Here is a 14089-nt window from a genome sequence, read left to right on the forward strand (position 1 = left end):
TCAGCTGTGTTATAGCTTGGCTAAATTAATAAGATGATAATGATGAAATTGATGCTTTTGAGCTAGGCTTGGTAAATGGTTTTTGCATAAACAAACTGATAAATTTGAGAAGCAATTACTTGCTTGTCAAAGATAAAAACACAACAGGGCCCATTTATAGTTAGGTCCTATTTATTTTTAAAGATTGTACCAGATTTTATGTTTAATACGCTGCAATTAAAAAATAATACTTAAATGAAGAAGAATAAAAAAAAAACACTAACTTTCTGAGTTCTCCTTCAAATCTGAAGAAGCAGTGTTGCTTGATTAGACACCAAGCAAACTTTTTTGCTGCGTGTGAAGGGAGACTCTATCTGACAAAAAAAAAAAAAAAAAAAAACAGGGTAATCTTCCACATACATTTTTTATCATATAAGCATGTTGCAGAAATAGTTGACTAACAACTCCCTCTACTCCAGTTCATCCCCTTCCCCAGACACAAAACACACGCTTAATAAAGGCCCTCAAAAAACTTTTTAATCTGGTTCCCATATAGCAAAGATGTTTAACCTAGCTTACAGTGTTCTATAAATGGTACAGCGATCATCCATTCTCCTCACCCAAAGATTGTTCAAGTTGTACTTGGAGCCTGAACATGAGAAATACGTACCTATTGATGCAATTTACTAATATGATTTCATTACATAATGCTAACTTTTTGTACTGTAAAAGTCAGAAATGAAGTCCAAGGTCAAGGAAACATTAGCTTCCCTCCCTAACTTTAGCAGATTTTTTTTTAGGATTCTGATTAAATCACACCCTGAGGGGGCCACCTTTTAGACCCAAACATGAGCTGTATATCAAAAATATAGTTTACATCTGTTTGTATATGTGTGTATTTTAACCATGAAAGAAGACTACTAACCTACAGAGACCATTTCCATATATCTTGTAGTATCTTATAAAAAGCTATTTCATACTAAGAGACAGGTTTCATTTTTCTTCTTCCCATAAAGTTTATGATTATCAAAGATAAATTATAGCCTATTTTTACTATGTGGCATATTTACTGTATCTACAATGAACTAGTAGTCCTACAGGAAGAGAATCATATGCAAAAATAAATAAATATTTTAATTCTAAGTGTTGGGATCCCAAACTTTTGTAACTATAATACTTTTGTTTAAGTTAAGTGACAGGGGCAGACACCATTACTCTTCAAAAGTATAGGATGAGGTCATCAGCTGTGAGATGAAATCAGATACTTGTTTCATTAAAACAGCCACCTTCCTCATCTTTTTAAAAGAGTACTTTGGTGTCCTTCATTTTAAAAGTACCTTAGCTAAAAATAAATTAATGTGACTATTAAATGCAAACTAGTGTTAGAATGGGTATTTTGCATCTTATTGTTTGCATGAAATAAATGAGTTACAGCAAAATGCTATGTATGTGCATGGTAGAAATTCTATCGCCCTGGGCAACTCAAAATCAAGATATTTGTCTTCTCAAAAATTGCCACTAAAAACAAAAGTATAATGATCACAAACAAGAATCAGCAGGATTATTTTTAAAATACATAACAGATTCATATCACAGAATTCATCATATATTGGTCTGATATCAGAATATCTAATGATTTGTTATAAAACTTCAGTTGTGATTTCTTCCTCCTAGTTAATTAGAAGCAACTGCTCCCCAGGACTAATTACAACTTCATCAAAAAGAAAGGCGAGCACAAATATGTCTTAAGGGGATGCAAAAACTTTGAAGGTGAGGCCCCATAAACTGAATTAAGGGATGGAATTTAAAACCATTCTGTGAGCTCTGCTTTCTAGAGACTGTTGCAACGAGCATCAAGGAAACAAATCCAATGAGATTTTTACTGATGATAGCAAAGGCACGAAAGCATAACATATTGGGATACTTTAGATCATGAATCCTATTGATCAGCTGACAAATTGATTATTGTGAATAGAAATTCTATGTGGATCTGCACTACCGTATGCTTTACTGACAATATATTTTACTAAGTGCTTAGCAGAAACTTCTGCTGCTTGAAACTAATCTGAATTATCTAATGCAGCACTAATATGCACATGAACTCTGCACAAGCTATAATCTTGGTAGAATTTTGCCTTACAAGATATACCATTTGGCTTGTAATCGAAGATATTCTAAAGTACCTGTAAAATTAAAGAATGAATGAGGGCAATGGTCCATCTGTGTTTCTTGTTCTGCTATTAAAGATTGCAACATCTGAACTGATTTGCCCTGGTTTCAAATGTATATGGTCCTATGTCACAAACCTGTATATCTGGATTTCCCCTTTCCTTTGATAAATACTCTGCTCTGGTGTAGTCCTGACAACTAATACAAGACTTATCTGGTTCTGAGACTCAGAGGATTTGTAGATTTGCTATCTGTGTACTCGATAGTCTAATGTTCAAGATAAACAAGTATAATGTTGAACTAAGGAAAATAACATCGCTGCAAATGACAATATGAAAATTGTCATATTTCTGAAGTTGTTTCTAATCAACATTCAGGTGACAGACATTTTTTCTCATAAAATTCTGAAAGAAACTACCCTAGTCAAAATTTACATGCAGAGGAGAAAGCATTTTACTAGTCAAAAATCTTAACAAATAATTCTAGAATTTTAAAATTTTATTCAGTCTATGTACTTTATTACATATTTTTGTCAACATATACTAATTTATATTCACCATTTGCTACATTTAATAGTCCTATTTAAAACATCAGTAATTTATTCAAGTGAATAATCAAAATAAGAATCAAATTAAGCTCTCTTTTTTAGACATTTTGACAGTTATTTTTAGGTTTATGATTTAAAAATAGTACTTTAAACATTTTTTTGCGATGATTATATTTTGAAAAAAGCAAAACGCTTGGGAACATTTACTCAATTCTAATATATCTGAGTAAAACAGTTCTAATATATTTATTTGGGGTACCAAAATATAGTCATGATTTTTCATATTTATGAAATTCTCCCTTTTGTCGTATGCAATTTCAATGGTTAGGATAGTCAAAAATCATAGGCATTAAATTATTAATTCACATGAAATGAAGAACACTGGATTTAGCAGTGGTGAGACTATAAACTCTAACAGAGAACACAGAAATTTCCCTCTATAAACACACACTGGAGCAGGCTCTCAGTTACAAAGCTAAATTATACCGATTACAAAGCAATTGTGTAAGATGGTTTGCATGGATTGGAACACTAAGCAACCATTCAAAATGCGAGTGTGAGAATTTCAAAGGCACCAAATAGAATAGAATTACAAATTCCTACCACTCTGTCTCTTAAAATCTGTTTCTTTCATACTACTACTCACTTCACTCCTACATGTCAATATATGTCTCCAACAGGCTGAGAATGCATTCATTCATTCGCTCATTGTTTCTTTCTTGTATTTCCTTCCTGAGTACCTAATATGTGCCCCGCAGGGTACCAAGTGCAAGGATGCTAAAAGGAATCAAGCAAGGGCCCAGATCTCAAGGAGCTCAGAACAGTGGGGAAGACAGAACAGCAGAGTGTAAGAGACTTGTATTCCAATACAACGGAGTTAAGTATGTGATAGGGGAAAATACATCAACGGGTAGCCATTGAACCCATACGCCCAGCAATTTTATGCACATGAGAACGAAGTTATCGTAAATCCAGTGAGGAAACCAGGAGCACAAAGAGGTCTGCAGATGAGCTGATGAATGAATAGAGTAGATACCCAACCAGATGTTCTTTCATCTCAGAACAGGTTCCCCGGGATACAGAAGAGAAAAGAGACCAAAAGTCCAGTTCTAAAACACAAAGGGATTTGAGAGTAGAAAGGAAGGTAAGAGAATGATGATGGACAAATAATTAACCTTTCTTTCAATATTGGAAATGTCTAGCTCTTCTGAAAATATTCTTCTTCTAGTAGCATTATTTTCTGCTTATATCTCCAAAGACTTCTTTATCTGAAGTGGGGGGATTTCTCATCATTTGTTGTTGGAAAGGAAACTCTTGAAGAGCAGAACAAACAATAATCTCTCCTCTCCCCTGACTTATTCCTCTGTTCTCTGCTGAGACTCCTAATAGGGGTGCTAATTAGTGCCAATTGTCATGATGTTTTGAGATGTAGACACCTGTCTTCTAATAACTGGACTGAGACCACTGACTCATTTCACACAGACCATCAAACAGACATCAACTAGTAATGGCCTATATTTACTACCAACCTGGGCTCAAGCCAAGGCCTTCTCCCACGTAACTGCGTTAGCATTCTTGATGACAAACAGCAAGTTCAATATGTGTTCACGCCCCTCCAATAAATAGACCAATGGCGGTCAGGCAGTAAGTGCCACTAGACAATCATGGCTCTCTCTAATTATCTATGTTACCTCCATATTTGAACTTTGTAGAGTCAGCCTCTCCTAAGCAAGTATTTTTAATACCCATTGAAGTGAAATGCAGATTAAGTTTCATGTACAATTTTTTAATATAGAAACTATATTTGCATATTCATGTCCCACCATAAGATGAGGAGGTAAAGAAGGCCTGCTCTGTGCTAAATTCCAAGAAGAAAAATAAACAGTATCAACATCAGGGATGCATGAATTCTATATAGAGTATTTTATAACCATCTGCATATTGTAGTTCTCTAAAATAATCTTTAAAGTAACTTTAAAGTACTTAAGTAGAAGTAGATTCTCCAATTCCCAAATATATATTCAGACTTTAAAGGGGGTTTATGTTTCTTCCTCAAATATAAATCAAAATTATCCAAAATACAAAAGAAAAAATGGTTTAGAGACAATGACAGAATTAAAAAAATTAATAGATAAAGTGCTAAAGAAGTATAGGTTAAGGAGAGATTATCTTTAGCTCCAGTTATAAGAAATAGGGTTGAAGAAGTAAATCAGGGTCAGTCGCTAGTCGTTAGAGGGCTAAAGGATTTGTTGGAAGGGGTGTGTTTCAGAGATACCAGTCTAACTCTGTAAAATATACATGTGGAAGAAAGCCTAAAGGCAAGAAGGGCAGTTAGAAGATAGCGACAATTGTCCAGCTAAAAGCTAGGGGGTACTTTAGAGAGATTGTTGGTTGAAAAGAAGAATTGGAAGACTGTAGATTTAGAAGTAATACAACCTGTTTTAATTGATTGTCAGAGGAAGCAAAGAGGGAACGATGATAGAGTTAACCCAAAGATGTGCGTGGGTACCTAGAAGACAATGAGTTAGTATGAAAAAAAATTTTTTTGTAAGACACGGGAGGCACAGATGAACTAAATGGAAATAATATCCATTTCAAAGGCCTGGAGGAACAAGCAAGTACACCTATATTTCTATCTACTTTGAGAGTCACCTGAGGAGGTGTAATAATGAAACACAGAAGGTGGATGAAAATTCAAGAGACTGCAGAGCTAGAAGAGAAACAGATACAGATCCTTAGAAATACAATCCGGTCCCTGCCCTCACAAGCACACTGTCTGGCCATGAAGAGAACTATGCATCTTTATAACAAAGCCAAAAGAGAGAGTTAGCATGAGGGATATGTTAGAAACACAACATTTAAATATATATGGACTTATTCTCTATAATATATATCTAACTACTTTTACTATCCTGGAATTTTGGGAATTCTGAGTCATGAAAGCTGAAGGCTCTCAAGTCACTGCAGAGCAGTGGCTCTCAAATGAAGACAGTTTTGTTCCCCAGGGGTATTTGGCAACATCAAGGGACATTTTGGTCATCACAACTGAAAGGTGCTACCGGCAGGTAGTGAGTAGAGGCCAAGGATGCTTAACAAACACCCCCCAAGGTACAGGACAGTGACCCACAACAAAGAATTATGGGTCCCAAAATATTGACAGTGGTGAGGATGAAAAACCCTGCTATCAAGTTACTCTGGCACTTTGATTAATTATATCTTAAGGTACTTGGCCAGTAATGTTCACCACTAAGATGAGCTAATATATGTGCCTGACTTTGATTACTTAAGACTGTCATTCAAGAAACAAAGAAGACACCAGAATTTCCTGGGGTTATTTCTACCATAAAGCAATATTTATGGCAACTTGGATAAGTACACGGTTTTAAGCATGTGTCTAAAATTTCAGGTATTTAAAATGTCCAACACTTCCTGGTGAATTGTGTCTTCTAAGTTTCTAATTTTCCAAAGTTATATTAACCAGTCCATTCTTCACAGTTCCAAACTATGAAAATGTTAAGATAACTGAGTAGATGACAGAAATCGACCATGGCTGACTCCATTGCTAACTTTCCTCTTTAATACCATATAACCTCTCCAGCACTTAAATTCCAGCACACACTGCCAACGTACTTTCTTATTTATGTCCATGGGGCTCTGGGAATACTTATCCTGCTTTTTTGCAGATTTTATTATGGCAATGCTGCTGTCATTGTGGCAGACAGCCTTCAACCAAGCCCTCTCACAATGAAGTCAGTCACCGAACTACTTCACATCTGTGATTTATTGCTTCCAAAGTGCTTCCATGACATCATCTCACTCTTTGTGACCGAATTGGGCTACCGTGTGGTACAAAGCTACTGAGGGCTGCAGTCAGCCTAAGAACCCCAGTTGTCTGATCCTTGGTCGACCCGGCCACATCGCCTACCTGTCAGATGACTCATTCACCTCACCAGTACCTCTTGCTCCTCTCTTCAAGCTCCATGCACACAGTCCGTTGCTATGTCTCCATCCCATATTGCACCACTAGGATAGGCACACCAGAAGGTCTCTTTTTTTGAGAACGCTGTTAAGGCTGAAATAATAGACTGCTTCAATGGACAAGATTTTGATGACCATACTTCTTCTGGACAGACACTTTACTTAACCATTCAGATAAGGCTAAAAGGCCCTGTTTTAGCCCACCCACCCTTCATTCCCTGGCAGCACAAAACACAAAATTTTAAGGACAAAAGTCAGGTTGCTGGCTAAAATATTAAATGTGACTAAATTCTGTTTTCATACATGGATTTCTCTGTGGGATAGTCACGGAAGTGTTTGTGTATGAGAGAGTTATGCCGACATTGTCGATACTTGCTTCCACTGCTAATAAGGGAGCCCCTTGGCCATCATACTGCCCAGTTTCTTTCCCTCTGTACCCCCAGCAAAGCCCCCGTGACATGAGAGCAAAGTGACAGGCAGTGGAGTCGGTTGTCAACTTACAGCTCTGAAATGTAATGAGAGGTGACCAGACATTAGATGGGACCCCCTCTGAGTGACACATGCAGAAGCAGGAAATGTTATTCATAGCTGATTAGAACTCACGAAGAAAAAAATGTAAGTTAGAACCAGAGAAAGAACCTTAGAGTTCATTTGTTTCAATAAGCTCACTTCCAACTGAGATAACTGAACCCCAAAGAGAAGAATTTCAACAAATCTAAATCACATCCTTTGCAAATGTATTTTTTAAATGGTGAGAATATCTCCGGTTCATTCACCTCTAAAAAGGATTTTACTTTCTAAAGCACCAATTTCTCTGTTTTGTTTTCTGTTGTTATTTCCTCTCTCTCAGTATTCTACATTTCTTGTGACTCATCATTGAAGGGAATTATTCGTGTTCATTTAAGACTCAGTCTATCGCTTTCTTCCTACTGTTAAAGATGTGAGCCCTAGGACTACCTAAGTGTACCGCCCACTGCCATCACTTAATAAGGGAGAGATGCTAGACTAGAGACTGATGTTCCCTGGCCTCCATTTCCTCCTCTTTAACATGGTGATAAAGTTGTAGATATTTGGAGAGAATGAAATGAGACTCGGTGTGGGTATCTGTATGTGTGCACATGCACACACATACAAGACATACATGCTTAGCAGTATGCTAGGCACATAGTAAATGCTCATAAATGTCAGCTATTATTCCTAAGAATAGTACTTTTCATTACCAAAATCCTGGCTATTCAATTAAATTCAATAAAGAAATATGTGTCACAAATCTAGCCACCTAATGGGTCACTGTGGCTTTGCTACAAGTAGAAGCAATACAAATATGATAGGTAGGATGGTAACGATTTATTGATTAGCCCTGGGTGCCAAGCATTGTGGTCGGAGCTTTTACTGCTTCATCCTATCTGCATCTTAAAACCATCCAACCCTGTTTTCCTTTTTTCAGTTGAGAAAACGTTACCAGGTCTGAGAGAGATGAAGTGACTTCCCCAAGATCACTTGGAGACAAGACATGAAATTGAAGGTGTCTGATGCCAAAACCCTCTGTGGCTAAACCACTTCTGTCATTTTTCTCCTCTAGAATGTGCCCAGCTTTAGAGAGTGCACAATACACAACAACAAAGTTGAAGCACCCCTCTGACCCAACTCTCCTCGCCCAATTCCCTGAGAATTGGACCTTTGGTATATACCACTGATTGGTTGCAGTATGTGTTCCACACATGCTGGATTTTAATTCCAGACTTTCATTACATGTCTACTATTGCCATTGTATGTATCTTAATTTCTGTGCCATTTTACTAAAAATGATTCAAAACAAAAGCAGTCAAAGCTCATTAAAGGTACACTCAAGAAATGTTTTGTTTCTTTTTTAAGTTCACTAATTTTATGCTATTCAGATGAAAGAAAATTAAGAAATTTTCTCAGTGGCTCACTACTTTCAACAAAATTCTCTGTCACATTAGTAGATGCTGAATAATAATATTTATAGAAATAGCAATGCTCCAATAAATAATTTCTATTACTTTTCTTCTGGTTAGGAATATTGCGCGCGTGTGTGTGTGTGTGGGTGTGTGTGTGTGTGAGAGAGAGAGATGTGTTTGCTTTTTATATAGCCTCTAAATAAAATTGGAGAGTATCCAATCCAGGAAGCTCTAATGTCAATCTTTATTTTACAAGCGCCAAAATGTATATCACAAGAAATTGTCATTCATCATGACACTTCACATGTACTGCATTGTTTTAATAGAAAAATCTAAAGTTTCATTATGTTAATGTTGAGCAATGAAAATAAAACATCATAAAAAAATAAGCACTTTTTGGTGATTGGCTATAGCAATTTTCTGTCAGCTTCAAGCACAATAAAAGCACACTGAAGGAAAATAGAGCAAATGATAGGAATCCAGCAGCACCAAAAAATGTTTTACTAGATCCCTAGAAATCTAGTGTTAGTGAGTGTCATCTCAAATAAAATACAACCTACCCAGTAAATTATGTGATAATTTAATTGTTCCAGAGAAGAATTTTTGGAGTCTTCCTATATACCAATGCTAAAAGCAATCCATCCAAATGGCATCTCTCATTCAAAGTGATAGAGTGACTTGCTTAAAATTTAATAACTGATTTCGGTCAGGTTCAAAATACAGGAATACTACTCTAGACGAGTAAATGCAACACAGAAGCTCATCAATAACTTTGTTGATTTTTCTCTTTTGTAGGCAACACAAATATTGAATTGATATATACTAACAGGAGATCCATCTAGCACATAATCATTGTGCAGACAAAGGAAAAAAAAAATAGCCACCCATACAATACTGCTATAAATGAGCCTAAGTATTTTCTGTATCCAGATATGTATTTACTGGGCAATTAATTAAAAATGCCGATTGATAGAAGCAGGAAGTATAGAATTGGCTTGACATAAAATATGTTAATCTTAGGAAGTAAACTATTTCTTCTTAGGTGTCAAAACTTCCACATTTAGAAGACTTCATTCATATTTTTTCCTCGCTACATTTTTTTCTTAATACGCCTCTATTACAGCAATTCTCTTTGCAATGAAACAAAAATTTGTCCTGTAATGTAGTGTGCTCACCAAGACACAGTATATGTCAGATGATAAAACTATAATAAGCAATTAATAAATATTTATCAAATTGAATTACATTTAATACTTTCATATAAAAATCCCCTGGAGCCAACTGCTCTATAAATAGACTGCACACCCCTATAACGTACTAACGTGCATCTATTCATTTTCAAAACACTCAAAAGAGAGGACATACAGACTAGGGAGTGAGACAACACTTCTCATTTATCAACAGAATATTCAGTTAAGATTTATAAAACATTTTTTAGGAGATGATTAAAGATGTTTTAATTTGTCTTTCCTGGGTCAAACAAGTACATTATTCCTGAATACATTCCACTCTTTGATGAAAAATATCTTGGAATACTGGTCAATTTCACTGAATTTTGTTTATTTTGTGTCAAAGAGTTTAGATCTTGCCTGAACCCCTGACTTTGTGAAACTGTGATTTTCCTCTCCTATTCTAATTCCTTTATATCCTAGAACAGTAACCATCTGATCAAAGCAAAATCTGAAATGATTGCCCAAACTGGCTTCATAACACCTCTTTTGGTATATCTGGTTTTTGTTTTTCCTTTTGTCTATAGCTGACAAGTATTTTGCCAAAGACTCAAATAAATGTATACTTCTGGTTAGGGTTTATAGGTAATAGGGGTTCTGTAACATGTTCTGTATGTTTTATAATACACTGAATTGCAGGATAGCTGTATTTTCTCAGTCTTCTGAGACTATCTATGTTGCTACAAACTTCATTGCCTGAGTAATCCTGATTGGTTCTCTTACATTTATTTTATAGCAATGGGTACTTTCCACCTCCAAGAGGGCAAGCATTATCTATCAAATGACATGTAACCTCTTCTCAAGAGTTCAGGAAAGATAATGAGCGTCCACCTTACAAGAGTCCTAGGATTTCTTCTGGTTTTCTGGACCCCTGGATCTTTTCAGTCCCAATGCTCCTGCTCCCCTGATAGCAGAGGCAGTTCTGTGGCCACTCCTCTGGCACTGCCCACACCCTCCTCAGCTGCACCCTCTGCCTGAGTCCATGCAGGACTTTCTTTGTTCTGTTGTCTGCACCGACAACAGTCACCCGACTGTTTAGGAATAGTGCTAGACTGGAGCTGTGTGCACATAAGTGAAATACTGTTGAATAGTGCCTAAGGAGATAGAAGAACATTATTTTAAATTATCTCGATCATAAAATCCAAGTGAAGATTTGGCAATATAGCAGCAAAAAAAAAAAAAATCTCAAAACCAGTTATTCCTTTTAAATAAAAACAAAAATGAGAAACAGTAACTATTAGAAATCCCACCTGGTGCTTTTCCTGTGTTAATGATGCTTCTTAAATTGCATGTGGGTAAATGGTAATTTTGTCTCACACCATTAAAAACTAATGGAACCCTTGATGATAAGAAATGCCATAGCTAGCTTGTTGGAAAACGTTTAATTAATAAAGTAATAAAATTATTGTAAACTAGTGCAGTTTCAGGGAGAATTCAATGGGATATAAAACAGATAAAACATTCTAGAGAGTTTGTATAGGAAATAAACATTACTATATAAAATACCATATAAAGTTAAAGGGGTTTGTGTGACATAGAATTAAAATTAGCTATTACACTAATAAAAAAGAATTATTCTTTCAGGGAAAAAAATGCTAGAGAACACAACTTATAAGAATCTATTTTTAATCATCCAAGAAAGTATCTCAATTACAAAAGAGGGAAGGTTATTGTATTATTCCATAAACTGGAACTCAGAATTTAGGCATTAGTATATATATACCAACCCAACCTTAAAATGATCAAACAATTGGTTATAATGAAAACAGTGTCATTCTCTTGCCTTTTTTTTTTAATGGAGGTTAATTCTTTAGATTACTGCTTAATACTTTTCCCAGTATACTTTACATTTTTGTCAGACCTTGGGATTTGCTCAAGAATCCCAAAGGAAAAAGATTCCAAAATTTATTTTGTCATTCATTCAAGGGGAAAGCACAAAATAATGAATGTTCTTATGTCAGCCCAGCTTTAACTTGATTCTGTAATGTGGTGTTGATTCTTTTTTAATCCTCTTATCCTCCTTACTGTTATATTACTCAAAAACTAACACTATAGTTTATAAAGGACACAAATTTAATGTCCTAACAAACATTAGTAAAATCTGGGATCTTAGGTGAAGAAAAAAATGTCTCAATAAACAAATGGATTTTCAAACTTAAATTACCAGTTTCCCAGTGATAGTGGAAGTTGATGTTGTAATGATGCTTGTAGAAATAATACTGATGTTTAGGTATTTCCTAATTCAAGTTCTCATATATTCATTCATGCAAGCTTCGATGCATGCATTCTTTCATTATTTCCAAAAATATGATTAAGCAATTTCTGTGTTCCAGTTGTTGCTACTGGGAGGACACAGCAGTGAACAAGATAGATTGTCCCACCCTCATATGATCTGTATCCTAGTCTTTATTTCCATTTTATTGTAAAATTAAACAAATTTCTCCTTTTATTAGAGACCATGCCACAGTCTTTTCCAGTAGCCTATGTTTTCTGTTAATAAACTCAATAATTATTTTTTAATTTTTCACTTGATCTTTTATCCCTAGTTTTTTTTGGTTTTAATAAAACTTATTCTTCTACTTATAATCTTGAGGGAAGGGGAGCCTCTCTTAGCAAATCTCCAAATCATAAGTTGTAAGAGAAAGTTTGACTTAAACATATGAAGAGCTTTTCATAGTCAATAAACAAATGGGAACATGAGAGAAAATTTAGCAAAGAACTTTAGCAAGTAATTTGTAAAAGGGAATATGTAAAAGAATGATTAACATCAGATAAGCCACACCATTAATGAGAAAAGATATCTGAGTTCAAGCAGTTGTAAGTTTTGTTTTCCTACTTCCTAAAGAAAAAAAAAAATCAAAAGTTAATTACATCAAGGTGGGTAACAGTATGTGGAGAAAAGTACTCAATCGCCTTGAAGTGTTAACTTGAAAATATTTACCAAAATTTAAAATATAGGTAACCTTTGACACAATAGTTCTACTTCAGGAATTTATTCAAATGAAAGAATGGAAAAACTAATAAATATGTATTGGGATATTCGTAGCAACACAGTTAGATGAAAATTTAGGGAAAAAAACTAAGAAAATGAAATTATGCATCTATAAAACAATACAAAGGAGAGCTACTTACATATTTACATGGAAACATATTCTCACGATATCGGTGACTGAGAAAGGTAGATTACAAAAACTGTAATATGATAGCATCAAAAAATATGTGCATGTATTTCTGGAGGATACACCATAAACTTTGACCATTGTTTTTAGGGATGAAATTATGGTAGACCATATGGCACTTTTTATTTTTTTATTTTTTCTCTTTTGATTCTCTAATGTTTGCAGTGAACGTTTATGAAGTTTGCAAACACAAAGGTAAACATTTTCCCTTTAAAAAATGTAAAAGCCATTCTACTCTCAAAGATGCAAAGACAAATATAACTGTTTAGTTCAGTTCTCTGGATGCCAGAGTCAATAGGCTAATGTCAAAAAAAGTAAAGTTCCTTGGCTTTCTGGTTGAGTTTGAAGTATTCACATTTCATAACTTATGAAAACTTTCAAATTTCTACGATCAAATATAATACCTGGAAAAAAGAAAGGGAATGCCTGACAGTTAATATTAACTGTACCCACTTTTCTGTAACATGAGGAGAAGTGTCCTTGAGAATCCAGAGTATTTTCATTTCAGAATTGCAGTGGCATTTGTATATGGTTAATCATGAGTCATAAAATATAAATGGAGGCCTAAGATTTTTTAATCTAGGTACTCAGCAGTACTAAAGGTGCCATAAATTAACACTTGTATGTGGGTATTTTTTATAAACTGTATTTTAAAAATTTTAGCTGGGCACTGTCTTCAGAAATTCTTGAATTCTTCCATATGTATAAATCAACTATTCAGGACACCACAAAGCACGTCCTAGCCCCATCAGCTCTAGGAATTCACAATAGGAATCACTGAGAAGGCAGCATGACCATTCACAAGGCTTCTCCTTCATGTTACACCAAACTGATGATGAAGCTCAAGTAATTCTATCTTATTGTCTCTCTCATCTTCCCTCCTATTTATCTACATTCATAATCTTAGCTCAGGACAGAATGTGTCACCTGGCTTTCTGGTCTCATGACCCCAGTCACACTTCTTCTGATTCAACGTTGGTATAACTAAAAGAGTGATTGCATTACATGACTCTTCTGCTCAGAACTCCTCTGTGAATTTCCAAAATTCTCCTAAAAATCCAACTTCCTTAGAACCAAGGCCTTCAA

General features: G+C 35.1%; 1 long non-coding RNA gene across 7 annotated transcripts in view; it reads left to right on the forward strand.

Moving 5' to 3' along the window:
- The window catches only part of LOC144306212 (uncharacterized), a 62316-nt gene that overhangs the window by 13656 nt on the left and 34571 nt on the right, over nt 1–14089 (forward strand). Inside the window, exon 3 of one of the 7 annotated variants that reach the window (XR_013373222.1) lies at nt 8121–8528. The exons of the other annotated variants lie outside the window; for them this stretch is intronic. This is a non-coding gene — a long non-coding RNA (uncharacterized LOC144306212). Of the gene's footprint in view, nt 1–8120; nt 8529–14089 lie in introns of those variants that run through there. 7 annotated transcript variants of the gene reach the window in all.

Source organism: Canis aureus, chromosome 36 (genome assembly GCF_053574225.1).
Source record: "Canis aureus isolate CA01 chromosome 36, VMU_Caureus_v.1.0, whole genome shotgun sequence".
NCBI classification, from domain to species: domain Eukaryota; kingdom Metazoa; phylum Chordata; class Mammalia; order Carnivora; family Canidae; genus Canis; species Canis aureus.